This window comes from Anabrus simplex, chromosome 1 (genome assembly GCF_040414725.1).
Source record: "Anabrus simplex isolate iqAnaSimp1 chromosome 1, ASM4041472v1, whole genome shotgun sequence".
Lineage (NCBI taxonomy): Eukaryota > Metazoa > Arthropoda > Insecta > Orthoptera > Tettigoniidae > Anabrus > Anabrus simplex.
In genome coordinates this window covers 284,438,090-284,452,433 of record NC_090265.1, presented here as the reverse complement: position 1 = coordinate 284,452,433, position 14,344 = coordinate 284,438,090, and the positions used below count along the sequence as shown (strand labels likewise).

The window sequence follows — 14,344 nt, the reverse complement described above, 5'->3', positions numbered from 1 at the left end:
ATAGTCCTCCGAGAAAATGGGTTTGATAACAAGCTGTCAATAATGCACGGTTCGGAACCCATTGCAGCACGTCAAATTAAGAATAGATGATCAGGAACTTACAGTATACTACTCACTGACACAATACACTAGATCTGTAGCTTTCTGACCAGAGCTTCCAACTACACATTACAAACGTGACAGCTTGCAACCGGCCTTGGAGAGAAGAAACCTGCGCGCGCATACATTTCTCGCTGTGTCGACAGCTCCGCTGAAGCTCCTAAGACACGAGCAAGCCTTGCTGGACTCGCCAAGATATATGCAACATGCGATTTGTATAATGCAGATCTATTAGAGATACGGTACATATTGTAATTTTTTTAACTCGCCTGCTTTAGAAAAATATTGCGCTTGCGCAGCAAGCGTAGCATGCTCGGAGAAATCGCCCCTGGTCTAAAGGAATGGGTGATAGACATAAAGCTGAAAATTACAGGCCAGTAAGTTTGACGTGCATTGTATATAAGCTTTGGGAAGGCATTCTTTCTGATTATATTAGACATGTTTGTGAAATTAATAACTGGTTCGATAGAAGGCAGTTCGGTTTTAGGAAAGGTTATTCCACTGAAGATTAACTTGTAGGATTCCAGCAAGATATAGAAGATATCTTGGATTCAGGAGGTCATATGGACTGTATCGCGATTGGCCTGTGTAAAGCATTTGATAGGGTGGATCATGGGAGACTACTGGCAAAAATGAGTGCAATTGGACTAGACAAAAGAGTGACTGAATGGGTTGCTATATTTCTAGAAAATAGATCTCAGAGAATTAGGGTAGATGAAGCTTTATCTGACCCTGTAATAATTAAGAGGGGAATTCCTCAAGGCAGTATTATCGGACCTTTATGTTTTCTTATATATATAAATGATACGGTATGAGTGAAGGGGTGGAATCGGAGGTAAGGCTTTTTGCGGATGATGTTATTCTCTATAGAGTGATAAATAAGTTACAAGATTGTGAGCAACTGCAGCGTGACCTCGAAAATTTTGTGAGATCTGCCACCTGGGCGACTGCCCTAAATGCAGATCAGTATTTATTGATTGATTGATTGTATTACAACGAGCTTAAAGTTATGATTGCTTAAAGATCCTAGTACCGTATTAAATTGTAGACGTGTTTCAAGGGAAAATATATAATTAAGCCAGTGCGGAAATGATGTTGAATGACATTAGTAAAATAATATGCTTAAATTGAGTTTCTAATTGCGGGGAAGATCATGATAATTTTGAAGATAAAGTTGGAATTCAGAAGGACAAGTGTGGGCAATTATTCATTCGTTGGGAGAGGAATTAGGGATTAGACTAATTTACCAAGTGAGATATTCGATACATTTGGAACCTTTTTAAAATTATTTTTCTGGAATTGAGTCCAGGTCACGGGGATTCTTTGTGAGCACGCGATTCGCTTATTTAAACTGTACATCTATCGCACAGTCATTCGTACGGTGATGTATTGTGCAGAAAGTTGGCATGGGAATAAAGAGAAAGGAGTAGTACCTGCATTAAGAAAAACTGATTTTAATGTGGAATTTGCTAGAATTCATTTCACTTCATGAATAATCCATGGAGTGTTTATTTTATTCATTATATTCCTCCGGCGCCATCTTAGTAGCTGCTCTCTAATATTTAGAGGTGACGTCATTTCCAGGCGTGGTAAAGATGGCCGTTTCCTTTTTGCGAGTTTGAGGGTTTTAGTAATATATTGTGAATTATTATTTTCTGAATGGTGAAATTGTATATATGTTCATAATTTGTGAAATTAATACGCTGATGTGTCGTTTGCACTTGACTTCCGATGTTTTGAAGGTTTTTTACTTCTTGACCTGAGTGTAAGTATTTCAGAATTTTAATCAACTTTCTTTATTATCGGTGAATTGACAAGAGGGAAAGTGTAAAGAAAATTCATCATTCGTATCATTGGGGCGTAGTTGTTAAGGGGTGTGAATTGTCTCATATTGTTTCTGTGGGTGGACTTAATTGATTCTTACATACTTGAACCCCGTAATGACACGATCTTGTAACCTATTTAGTCGTACCCAAGTTGTCAAATGGTAAGTCAGAATTGTCATAGCAGTGGTTTACTCTAGGGTTGTCATTAGTACATGTATATTGTACTGGTTTTGACGGAGTGTTCTTAAAATTCACGTTGTTATTGCTGATATTTTTCTTGCGGTTGTCCAGGAGTACTTTAGCCTCATTGCTAGCATATTACAGAATCATTGGCTTAATTGATATTAAAAATTGCTCATTTAACATCTATTACAGGTAAGTCGTCAGGGCACTGCGGAATGTATATCTTTAACAAATAATAGTCATTGTAATGGTGCAGGACAATGGCATGTGAGTTCCAAGTTGAAGGCATGCACAGTTAAATTATACCAGTTGCTATGTAAATTATAATATTACTGTTATTAATACATTTACATACATTTTAAACATTTTTATTCATAGTCAATATAGGTAAGTAAACTTGTGTCCTCATCCCAAGGTGGTGCAGCTCTTTTCAGGCACACCTCCAATGTACCATTTCAACCACATACCAGCCCTCATGCCAGTTGTAAATTTCTGGCAGTAACAGGAATCAAACCCACGCCCCCGAGTACTGCAGCTACCAACACTAACCGTTACGCTACAGAGGTGGACATAGTATCATACATATACGTTCGGTACACATACAGAGGAAGTAAAGAGATACGGTGTTAATCCCACATAAGGTGAATTGGTGTGGGGGCTTTATGAATACAATTGCTAGATTATTTACAGCATGGCATATAGTGAAGAGCATTTACTCCATTACCATTTTGGTGATAATGTAATAATTTTATGATCTGTAATTCTGCATATGGTATAATTCGGAGGAAGTTCATTATTTTAATTTATAAGGTGATAGTTCCGTGGACTCTTCGTGGGTGAAAAAGCATGTAAAACCGATGTGAAATGATACCTAAAGTATCGTAGAGCGGAGATTCTTCCTTTATGCTTGCCAGGGACAACCCCCCGCCCTCCCCAGAAGAATTAAAATGGAGATTGTATAAATGTGAAATTTGCAACAATTTTCTGTTATTAGCCAAGTGTCATGCAGGCAAGTTTTCTATTATTTCTGTTAGAACTCGCATCATGTGTTCCTGCAAGGCTGCAACTTTAGTTTAAGAGAAGAAAACCACGCACTTATATATTGTCATGGCACGCACCCATAATCTTACTTTTTGTCACTTCATCATTTTTTTTTGTCACATTTTAGCAGAACTCTTAAGGATTACTAGAGACCTCTTGGCTGCTTTGCAGCCCTAAGGTGGGGGCTTGAGCCCCTAGAACCCCTCTGTTTGCCATCAGCCCAATGGTCTTATCACTAGCTGGACCTATCTAATCTAGTCCAATGGTCTTGTCACTAGCTGGTCGTAACCAATCCAGCCCACCGGCCCTGTCACTAGTTAGACCTAATCAATCCAGTTCAGTGGTCTTTTCGTTATGTGGTCTTGTCACTAGTTCCTAAGTTGGCAGCCTTATTTAGCATGCTGTGACATCGCCTGAGCCACTCCATGTTGGATCTCTAACCTTTCTTTTGCAAAGGATAAAAAAACCCTAATTGATTTGCAGGCATAATCTTCAAAATTTACCAAATTATTTGTATGTGAAATTGAGCTGCTGCTCTGTTTTTATGAATTATTCAATGATGGCACCATAAAAGGCTGAAGGTTATTTTTTTCTTTATGGTTTCATTTAAAGCAAGATCTACACAAGCCTTACCAAACTCTCTATAAGTTATATCCACATTAATGTGAATCACAGACTTTCTTGTTTGCAGTCGGGAGTGTGCATGATGCTAGGATCACTGTAGCTACTACCAGTCCATGGCGACGTAATTCCTACTCTCCCAAATAATAAACACCAGCAGAATAGTTTGCTTAGTTTTTCAAACCTGCTTATGTTCTTCAGACAACTTTATGTTTAAATAGCAGTTGAACCCTTTCTTATTGTATATCAGATGTGCTAACTTAGGCTCTGGTCTATCCAGAGAAATTATAATTTCCTTTTCCTCAAAATTCCCGGTCTGGAAAACCAAGAATAATGACCGAGACTACTAGTCATGCTGATCACACGACACCTCATAGTAATCTGCTGGCCTTCGGGCTGAGCAGCTGTCACTTGGTAGGCTAAGGCCCTTCAGGGCTGTTGCGCTATGGTTTTTTTTTTTTCCTTCAAAATTAAAAGTTTGAAAGGTTCTCATTTTGAGTTTTCCACATCACACTGACATATTTTGTTGCGATCATCTATTATCAGAATGCTATATAAAACTACGGAATTAATTTTCTCACGAAGACACCACACACTTTACATAACAATCACCAGAAGCACTTCGTAGACTGCACTGCAAGATTGTGAAACGAAGAGAAAGAAGTGTGTGTTCTCGAATGGAGGATATTGGCGCCTTATGAGAAATTCCACTGCTTGCAGAGAGGGTCAGAGCTTTTGAGAGGATAAAACTGCATGTATTCCCAAGCCCCTCTCGTCTCATTTGTCATGGCTTGTTCCTGAGACATAATTAGCGAGATGCTCCTAGGCTTTCAGGGGTATTTCTGTGGACAAGTACACAAGGTTCTTATCCTCACTTGCAGTCTAACTTGCTTACTTATGTATACTTGCATGCAGCCTAATCTGAAAATCTCTGGATGTAATTATAAAATTAAAAAAAAATTATGTAACAAATACAAAGGTTGGATTTTAAATAGTGGCAACTATTTATTTACAACAGATACAAAAGAGTTACATGTTAGCAACCTTTACTGTCCTTCACTGTAGTCACCAACGTTGTGTATAACCCATTGCCAGCGATGTGGAAGTCGTAGTATAACTTTAGCAGAGCCTGTTCTAAGTGCGTCTTGGCAGCATCGTAACGCAACCATTTGTGCATTTCCGTCAAATCATGCGGAACCCATCGTGATGCAATTTTTTATATGCCCAAGCGTTCCTTCAGGATGTGAAGCTCAGTCGTATGCGCTAATCCGTTTTTTTTTTGGGTGAGCTCGCAGATCGTCTGGTTTCGATCACTGTCCAGTAATGCGGCAAGAGCATGCACTTCTTCTTCACTGACGCTCGTAGGACGACTTGCCTGATGAACGTCCGCCACGGTTTGCCGACCATCGTTGAAGGCTTTTACCCAAAGTGCTACTGTTCTGTAAGGCAATGCAGATTCCCTGCAAGCCTCTTGAAGACCCTGATGACACTGTCGTGCTGTACGACCTCTGGCATATTCAATCTTGATCCAACTCCGTTGTTCCTGTTTGGAAAACATAGTGATGTTACGTTAGACCGCTATCTTACAAGTGACTATGTTTCTCTCGCTTGTGCGCACGCAGGTGATGTGGGAAGAGCGAGTCCATTTGCTCTGAGGTAAGATAGGTATGTAACCAACCTGTGCTATCAGTGACAATATTAGATTCCGTTGCATAGCGTCCCCACAGCAGTGTTGCCACTATTTACTGTAAGTTCCAACTCTCGTACATTGATTACAGGGGGTCAACGAAAATTCATCTCACTACATACCCGACCCCGTAGAGGAGCGGGACAAGGGTTGGACATATGTATAGAGGGTAGCGTAGACCTTACAGCATTCGGTATATTCACCATTGGTGCAGGGTATGTCAGCCTGACATTGTTTAATGAAATGCGACTTATGTTAGGCCTATCATATATTACCATGTTGTAGTGAAGGCTACTGTCCATTTGGCTCGTTGCTTAGGAATACTCGCCATCACACAATCCTCGGTCTTATTGCAAAAGCTTTTCATGATAATGGGTGGGAAGTATATGAAGAAACAAACTGCTTAGCTGAAAATGGTAGCATGAGAAGAGTAGATATTCTAGCTATTGATAAACTCGGAGATCGTTCTGTAATATTGGACCAAACAGTACATCTAGAATCAGGCGAACAACAGCCGCACGATGTGCACTCTCAGAAGTATAGTGATGGGACATTCGATTCATTTGATTCCGTTCACGTTACTGAATCGATACATTGATCCGATTCATGACATATTAGTACCGCTCCTACTGCATTTGTGTAGTATGTACTGGTAAGACAGCAGCAACAGCATTCAGTGCTCGCAGCTGCCATCTGGTCTTCATACTATGAATTCCTTTCTTAGAACAAAATGCTAGTCACTCTAATACATCGAAGGTTTCCTGCGATGCAGGATGGGAAAGGTCTAGGATTAGGAATGTAGCAGCCATGGCCTTAATTAAGGTACAGTCCCAGCATTTCCTGGTGTGAAAATGTTGAAACTACGTAAAACCATCTTAACGGCTGCCGACGATGGGATTTGAACCCACCATCCCCCGAATGCAAGCGCATAGCTACGTGATACTAACCGCACGTCCAACTCGCTTAGTCATTTTTGAAAATATGTATTTTTCTATCAGCTGAGGATTTTTTTAAATCGTCATATTTTGTATAGGCTACCCGAGATGTACAGTAGCCTGCTGGTTTTCTGATTCAGCATACTGTTGGTTAAGTTATTGCGTTAGTCGGCTCACTTACTGTCCACATATGATTGAAGTCTTGTGTGACGATGTTACATACGAACGGAGAGAATACTGAGCTGTTCTTCCTAATATAAAACAGGTACTTTTGAGTGGTCATGAGCATGACTCATAGTCATACGGCAGGCTAGAGTCAAGTTTAATTAATTTTCAAATATCAACTAAGTTATAATACTAAGATTCATTAAACTAATAAATAGTATAACCTAATAGCCTACCTACTTACTAGCTACTTTAGAATTATGTTTTGACTACCTTTTTAACACTGCAAATAAATCCATCTATTATCTAAACCTCCCTGTAAGAAGAGCACAGTGAATGCAAGTGGGTATTATTTTCAAATGAGCTGAGCTCGAGAGTCCATTATAGCATACGATTCTTTCAGTGTACTATGGCTCACTGTATGTCTCGCTTCAGCAGAAGCTCGGCTCTCCGCCAGTGTCCAGTGTGCCGATACGGAGCCGGGTGTATCTTGTGTCTCACTGAGCCGTGCTCGTTCACGATTCGTTCTGTGTGCCATGGTTCACTGTATGTCTCGTTGCAGCAGAAGCTCGGCTCTCCGCCAGTGTCCAGTGTGCCAATAAGGAGCCGCGTGTATCTTGTGTCTCACTGAGCCGTGTTCGTTCACGATTCTTTCGATGTGCCATGATTCACCGTCTCGCTGCAGCGGAAGCTCGGCTCCCCTTCAGCGTCCAGCGAGTGCGCCACTCAGCACTGTCTGCTGGCAGTAAGCTGAATTGTGTGCCATGAGCTCGCCGTTCCTGTGAATCGATTCACTCGGACACTTGAATGAATCCAATCAATACACTGCTTCGCATCATGCACTCGGTAGCCAACACTACAGAAGTAGGCAATCTTATGTTCCAATATACCATTACATAGGGAGAAATATCTGTTTACGGATTGTTAGTGGGTGCAAGAGGTACCATACTGGGGATGATGGCTTAGTTGTGGAAGAGGTTTGTCTTCAAGGAAATTTATGTAGCCATGATTGTCGAGGCAGCTGTGCATGGGTCCAGGCTTCTTTTAAGGAAGCTTTTATATTCCAAAACATAAAAATTGTACAATACTTTGTCTTGTGGCAAACCTGTTGAGGATAAGTTTCCTAAATAAAGGATTATATGTACATAAATTGGGTGATTATTTTTAGATTTGGTCTAGTTTTAAGTATCAACTTTGTTCATGTCGGTCAATTCAGTGGAATATTGTTCTGGGATTTGTTATAATTAACTTTTAGTTACCAACAGTACAGGAATAGCGAGTTAGGGAATTTTGTTATAATAAATTAGATTAAACATTTGGAAACCACAAAGTTTTGTTCTTAATTAGGAATACCATAAAGTTCCTTCTTTCATGTTGACATCTCTTTCATTCAGCATGGTTTGCAAAATAGAATACGCCATATTTGCTGTACAGATATTGAAGAGGAAATTGTTGTGGTAAGGAAAATGTATGAAAGGCACACCAGTCAGGACCGGGAAAGGTTTTTGGTATTTACTAACAGAGGAGCCGACTGGGTGGCATTGGTGCTTCGTTTGGAGTTAAATATAAAACAGCATATCGCTGGATCCGTTCAGGTAGAGAAGGAATGCTGCAAAAAGGAGGATCGGAACAAACATTTTTTAGCAATGATGAAATAGTCTATTCCGCTGTGGTTAAAGTAAGATTGCAGTTTAAAACAATTTAAGAAATGAAGTGATACAGGAATTTGGAAAAGATGTTTGTACATCAGCTGTAGGTAATTCATTAAAAGGAGGAATCTATACAAAGAAAAAGGTAGGCTACACAATGAATCTGTAAATATGAGTACCGGTACTGTTAGGAATACACAAAACTTGCAGAACACGTTTACTCTTTAAATAATTACATTCAAAATGGAAAGAAAATCATCTGGATAGACAAAACAAATTTCGTTTTGTTTTTAGAAAGTAGTACAGGTCATTCAAATGATGATGATGTTTGTTGTTTTAAGGGGCCTAACAGGAGTCGTAGATTCCGTGCGGCTGTTGTTCGCCTGACCCTAGATGTACTGTTTGGTCCAATATTACAGAACCATCTCTGAGTTTATCAATAGCTAGAATATCTACTCTTCTCATGCTACCATTTTCAGCTAAGCAGTTTGTTTCTTCATATACTTCCCACCCGTTATCGTAAAGCTTTTGCAATAAGACCGAGAATTGTGTGATGGCGAGTATTCCTAAGCAACAAGCTGAATGGACGGTAGCCTTCACTACAACATGGTAATATATGGTAGGCCTAACGTGTCGCATTTCATTAAGCAATGTCAGATTGACATACCCTGCACCAATGGTGAATATACAGAATGCCCCTCGGTCATTCAATGAAAGGCACAAAAAGGGAATATTTTCTATTCCCCCTCCCGACCCAAAATCAAAACAAAGTAAACCTGACCTTCGTAACCTACCAACACCAACAGAACTCTACTTTAAAAAAAAAAAAGAACCACCACTGATCTGGGTTACTTCTATGATCACCAAACACAGTACTGAATATTTATTACACTAACTGGATCACTTACACGCAAAATTAATAAGTTTAAGTTTTATTATGAGATAACTACTTTTATATGTATGTCCAATCTTCAGCCCTAAGGCTGGTTGGATCCTCAGCAGCTCTGCCATCAGCTGTCATAGATGGCCTAGGCATCACTGAAGAGGCGTACTGGGAAAATGGGGAGTGAGGTAGTTTCCTGTTGCTTTCCTCACCAAGCCAGAAGTTGCTATTACATATCAGTCTGCCAAGCCCACTGAAATGCATGCACCAACCGACCCTATGGGCAACATTTTCACACCATTCATAGCAGGGACTGGCTGCATAAGGATTGGCATTACTAGCATCACTCATACTTTCACTTTCATATTGTCAAAGCCAAGGATAAGACAGAGACAGATCAATGAAAGTAACAAAATTTCTCTAGCCTATACCAGAAGACATAGTGCACTGTAAACACTAGGTCCTGCCAGCAAAGGCGTTATCACTACTAAAAGACAGAGCACCACCAACAGTACACCATTATGGTATCTCCTCAGAAGTCCAGAGAGCAACATAGATGAATATTTAGCTATCTCCTCAGAAGGCCAGAGAGCAACATAGATGAATATTTAGCTAAGTCATGACGAGGTGATATGTATAATGACCCAGGTGAGCATGGAGAGCTGGTCTGGTTCGCTACGAGAGACACCACGAACAACACTCTTATAGTCTGTATTCATCTGGGTTTTGCCCTTTCACCACTTGAATTCATCCTTGTGAACCTTCCCTACATGGATATCATGCTGGCTGCTGAAAACAAACTGGATCTCCAACACCAAATCAGACTCAACGTAAAGAAAACTGAGCATATGACATTAGCCAAACTGAATAGGCCCTAGCTCAGACAGTTGAGTGCTGGTTTCTGAGCTCAAGATGGCAGGGTCACTTAGAGCTTGTTTTCAGTGATATATGGAAGTGCTCAGATATGTCAGCCTTGTTAGATTTACAGATATGTGAAATAACTGTGGGAATTCTGGCACCTTGGGGTCTCTGAAAACCATAAGGATCCTTTTATACTTACATGCCACATGCTACATGCCACATGCTTGAAGCCAGGCATGTGGCGTTCGCACTTGGAAAGGACCCTTTTATAGTTTCGTATCTGTCTAGCAGGTACAATGGCAGATTTTACATTTAAAGTATTCGCAGCTGCATACCTCTGCGAGATAATGGCAGTAAAAAAAGATGAAAAGGCATTTCAGTTTTCATCCTCTGAACATTCAAATATACAGTATATGATAGGAGCTTTCAAAACCCTTTACACTGACCTACGAGAGGACAAAACAATATTTTTAATTATTTTAGGATGACCCCAAAATCATTTGATGAATTATTTGGAAAAATAGAATGTCAGTTCCATATTACAAGAAAACACTTCCTGTCCATTCGTCCAATAGAGCGGTTCTGTGAAACTACAATCTACAGATGTATTAAATACAAAGAACATTATATAAAATACCATGTAAACAACTAAATGTAAATTATTTCTAACATTATGTTTGTAACTTTAGCTTTGAGTAACGTTAATGTCCTTTGTATATTGCTGACTAGTCATTTCACATTTAAAACTATTCAGAACTTGCTGATTTCCAAGAATGTGTAGATTCATCTAGGCAAATATATGATGGCCGGCGTTGATGTGGATCATTATAGTAAATTTGGAATTGCCCTGGATCAGACAAAGATGTAGAAGGTTGGTTTGGGAGGACATCGCTCAATTGGGACTGACCCGAATCGGTTTGGTTTCGAGAGTGTGCATTATATGAATCTTTCTTCATACGTAGGGGTGATAACGCTGCAGATTTACTCCCACGCCTTATTCCGGAGATCTCAATTTTTGTAGTCTTCGTTACCTGGATCCCATAATACCGATCTACACTGCATTCGCTAATGAGCAGTTCCGTATCTAATCCAGCATCCATTGTCCTGGTTAGCACTAGACTACACCACAAACTGTACTGAACCGCCCGGCATGAAGCGTCAACTATAAACATTCCCATAAGGTTTTGGTCCCACCCGCGCGGCGTGACATGTCAGGCGTGGCGGCCACCTGCTCGTCCCGACCCGCCTCAGTCACATGCCTGGCGGGAGGAAGCGACCGCGAGACGGGAGCAGGTAAGTATAAAATGGTCCCATTTAAACAATGTTAATTCATATGCTTGGCGTGTGGCGTGTAGCATGTGGCATGTAACTATAAAAGGAGCCTAAAAGACGTTAGTGGGATGTAAAACCAATAATATTTATTTATTTATTTATTTATTTATTTATTTATTTATTTATTTATTTATTTATTTATTTATTTATTTATTATTTATTTATTATTTATTTATTTATTTATTTATTTATTTATTTATTTATTTATTTATTTATTTACTTATTTATTTATTTATTTATACTAGTCTGATGCAGTTCTCTCATCCTTCCCTTACTCTATTCCACCGTGAATTTGACAGGCCAGAGACTGGTAGACTTTTGCAGACAAGAAGGTTATGCGATTGATAACCAACACCTTCTTTAAAGTCCCATGAAAAAGCCTATATACATGGAGGACTCCTGGAGAACGTTATCAATGCCAAATAAATTTCATCACCGGCTGAGTTGGCCATGTGGTTAGGGGCGCGCATCTGTGAGCTTGCATCCGGGAGGTAGTGGGTTCGAACCCCACTGTCTCTAGCCCTGAAGATGGTTTTCTGTGGTTTTCCATTTTCACACCAGGCAAATGCTGGGGCTGTCCCTTAATTAAGGCCACGGCTGATTCCTTCCCTTTCCTAGACCTTTCCTATCCCATCATCGTCATAAGACCTGTCTGTGTCGATACGACATAAAACAAATAGCAAAAAAAAAATCATCCTGGTGAAACATCATTACGAAAATCAAATAAAGACGTCAATGACTCTACCTGGAGACGATGCAAATACAGATCACAGTTCAATCTGTGGTTAAGATGAAAAATGTTGAGGATGTCCAATAGTAGACCTGCTCTTTAAATGGTGAACTCAAATATACAGAATTCAGGGAAGCTATAAGTAGGAAGGTAGGAGAAGGCGAAGCTTTGGAAACAGGTACGTCATCACGGGATGTCAATAGTAAATTGTTGACAATTTAGAACTTTGTCACTGAGGCTGCTGAAGTAGTACAGGAGATTCATCAATCACTCCCAGACATTTCGGGTTCACACAAGTCTATTCTCTCCAAGATCAAGGAAGGGAGGAGATTCAAACAGGTTAATACACTGAAGAAAATGGAAATTGCAACACCCAGAAGGAGTGGTGCTACATTGCTGCAATTGAACATGCAGGGCGAGTGTTCGGTTGTGATGCGATGATTACACTTTCAGGTCCCTCTGACCGCAAATTTGGACAACAGTCAATACAGGATGTGCCCACCACGAGCTGCAATACATTTATGAGTTCGTCAAGGCATGGAGTCAATAAGGCCCTGGATCGCTTCCTGAGGAATTGTGGCCCATGCTTGCTGCACTGAACGGGTCAGTTGTTCCAAAGTTGTGGGTGGCTGAGGACGGTTGGCCAGTTGTCGAGCCATCATGTCCCGCACATGCTCAATAGGACTGAGGTCTGGGGATCTGGCGGGCCATTCTAAGGTTGTGATGTCGTGGAGAGCTTCTCTGGAGATGCGTGCAGTGTTAACCCGGGCATTGTCCTGCTGAAACATCCCATTAGCAACGTTTGCCATTATAGGGACAACCACTGGATTGAGTACCCTATCAATGTACTGTCGAGCAGTCATAGTGCCCTCAACAAGCACTAATTGTGATTTCACATTAAAGCCAATAGCTCCCCAGACAATAATGCTTGGTGTTGGCCCTGTGTGCCTCTCGACAGTAAGATCTGGGCGGCCCGTCTCCCCGGTACGTCGGCGCACACGATTCCGGCGATCACTGCGGGCAAGACAGAAGCGCGATTCATCACTAAAGACGACCCTATGCCATTCGTCGACCCACGTCGATCTTTCTCGACACCAGGCCAGCCTTACACGTCACTGTTGTGGGGTCAATGGAACACCTTCTGCAGGGACACAGGCTCGTAAGCCAGCTGCACGCAGGTGATTACCAGCTGTTTGTTGTGTAACATGGGGTGCTACAGCTGCTCGAATTTGCGCTGCTGTTGCATGGGATTCCATCTTGGCCATCCGAATGATGCCGCGATCCTCTCTCACAGTTGTCTGTCGCGCTGGGCCTGTGCCAGGTCTACGAGTGTGGGTACCTTCATTTGACCACTGCTGCCATACACGTTGTACCGTAGATGCCTGTCGGCCAACACATGCAGCGACAGTCCTTAGCGGTAATCCAGCCTCACACAGCCCAATTATCCGAGCCCTCTCAAACGGCGACAGTTGTTGATAGCGTGCTCTTCTCTGTCGTCAAGGCATGTCTGACGGAGAACACTTCACTCCACAGACTGCAAGTCAACTATGCTACACCAGAGTCCGTATACTAGAGTTGATTCCTCCGCGACCAATCACGTGGGAAGACCTGTAGCAACAATCCAATGGGTCTGAATCTTTGATCGTTTATATACCTGCATGGCATCGTTCCATATCTTGAAAATCAACACAAATGACCAATGCCTTCATGGGGTTGCAATTTCCAGTTTCTTAAGTGTACAAGTGAAGGGAGAATGGCGTACAGAAGACTTCAAAATGAAATAGATCGAGAATGCAGACATTCCAAGGAAAAAAAGGGCTCCATCAAAAATGTGAAGAAGTTGAACTGGTAAGACAAGCAAGGAAAATATGCCACGTACCAAAAAAAAAAAAAAAAAAAAAAAAAAAAAAAAAAAAAAAAAAAAAAAACGTTAATCACAGCATTGCTTGACAACCAAGGCTCAATCATTACTGATGATAAACTGATAAAGAACCACTGGGAAATATACTTTAAAACTCTGAATAGTAAAGAATTTGAGTATAGTAGACTCGGCTATCCACCCGAATGTGGCGGAAGGTCAAGCAGGATAGCAAAAAAGCTGGATAAGCTGCTGTTGTATAAATGCTCTCTTCTGAACCCAGCCATACCATTAAAAACACCCTTTTTAATAATAAATTAAGTATGTATTTTGGTTCCACCTATTCATTACAAGAATATTTATGCAAGTTACATCACATGCCGTTTACAGATGGTACCGGTTTCGACTCCAAATCTGGGTCATCATCAGCTGATAGTTTAAAAAGTGCAAGAAACAAAAAATACAAAATCAATG

At 40.8% G+C, this 14,344-nt stretch overlaps 1 protein-coding gene across 1 annotated transcript in view; it reads left to right on the top strand.

Annotated features, from left to right (window-relative positions):
- The first annotated feature begins 1,670 nt into the window (after nucleotides 1-1,670).
- The window catches only part of Slik (Sterile20-like kinase), a 733,683-nt gene continuing 721,009 nt past the window's right edge, over nucleotides 1,671-14,344 (top strand). Inside the window, exon 1 of the mRNA XM_067159768.2 lies at nucleotides 1,671-1,864. The gene's annotated coding sequence lies outside the window, so the exon portion shown is untranslated. The remainder of the gene's footprint in view (nucleotides 1,865-14,344) is intronic.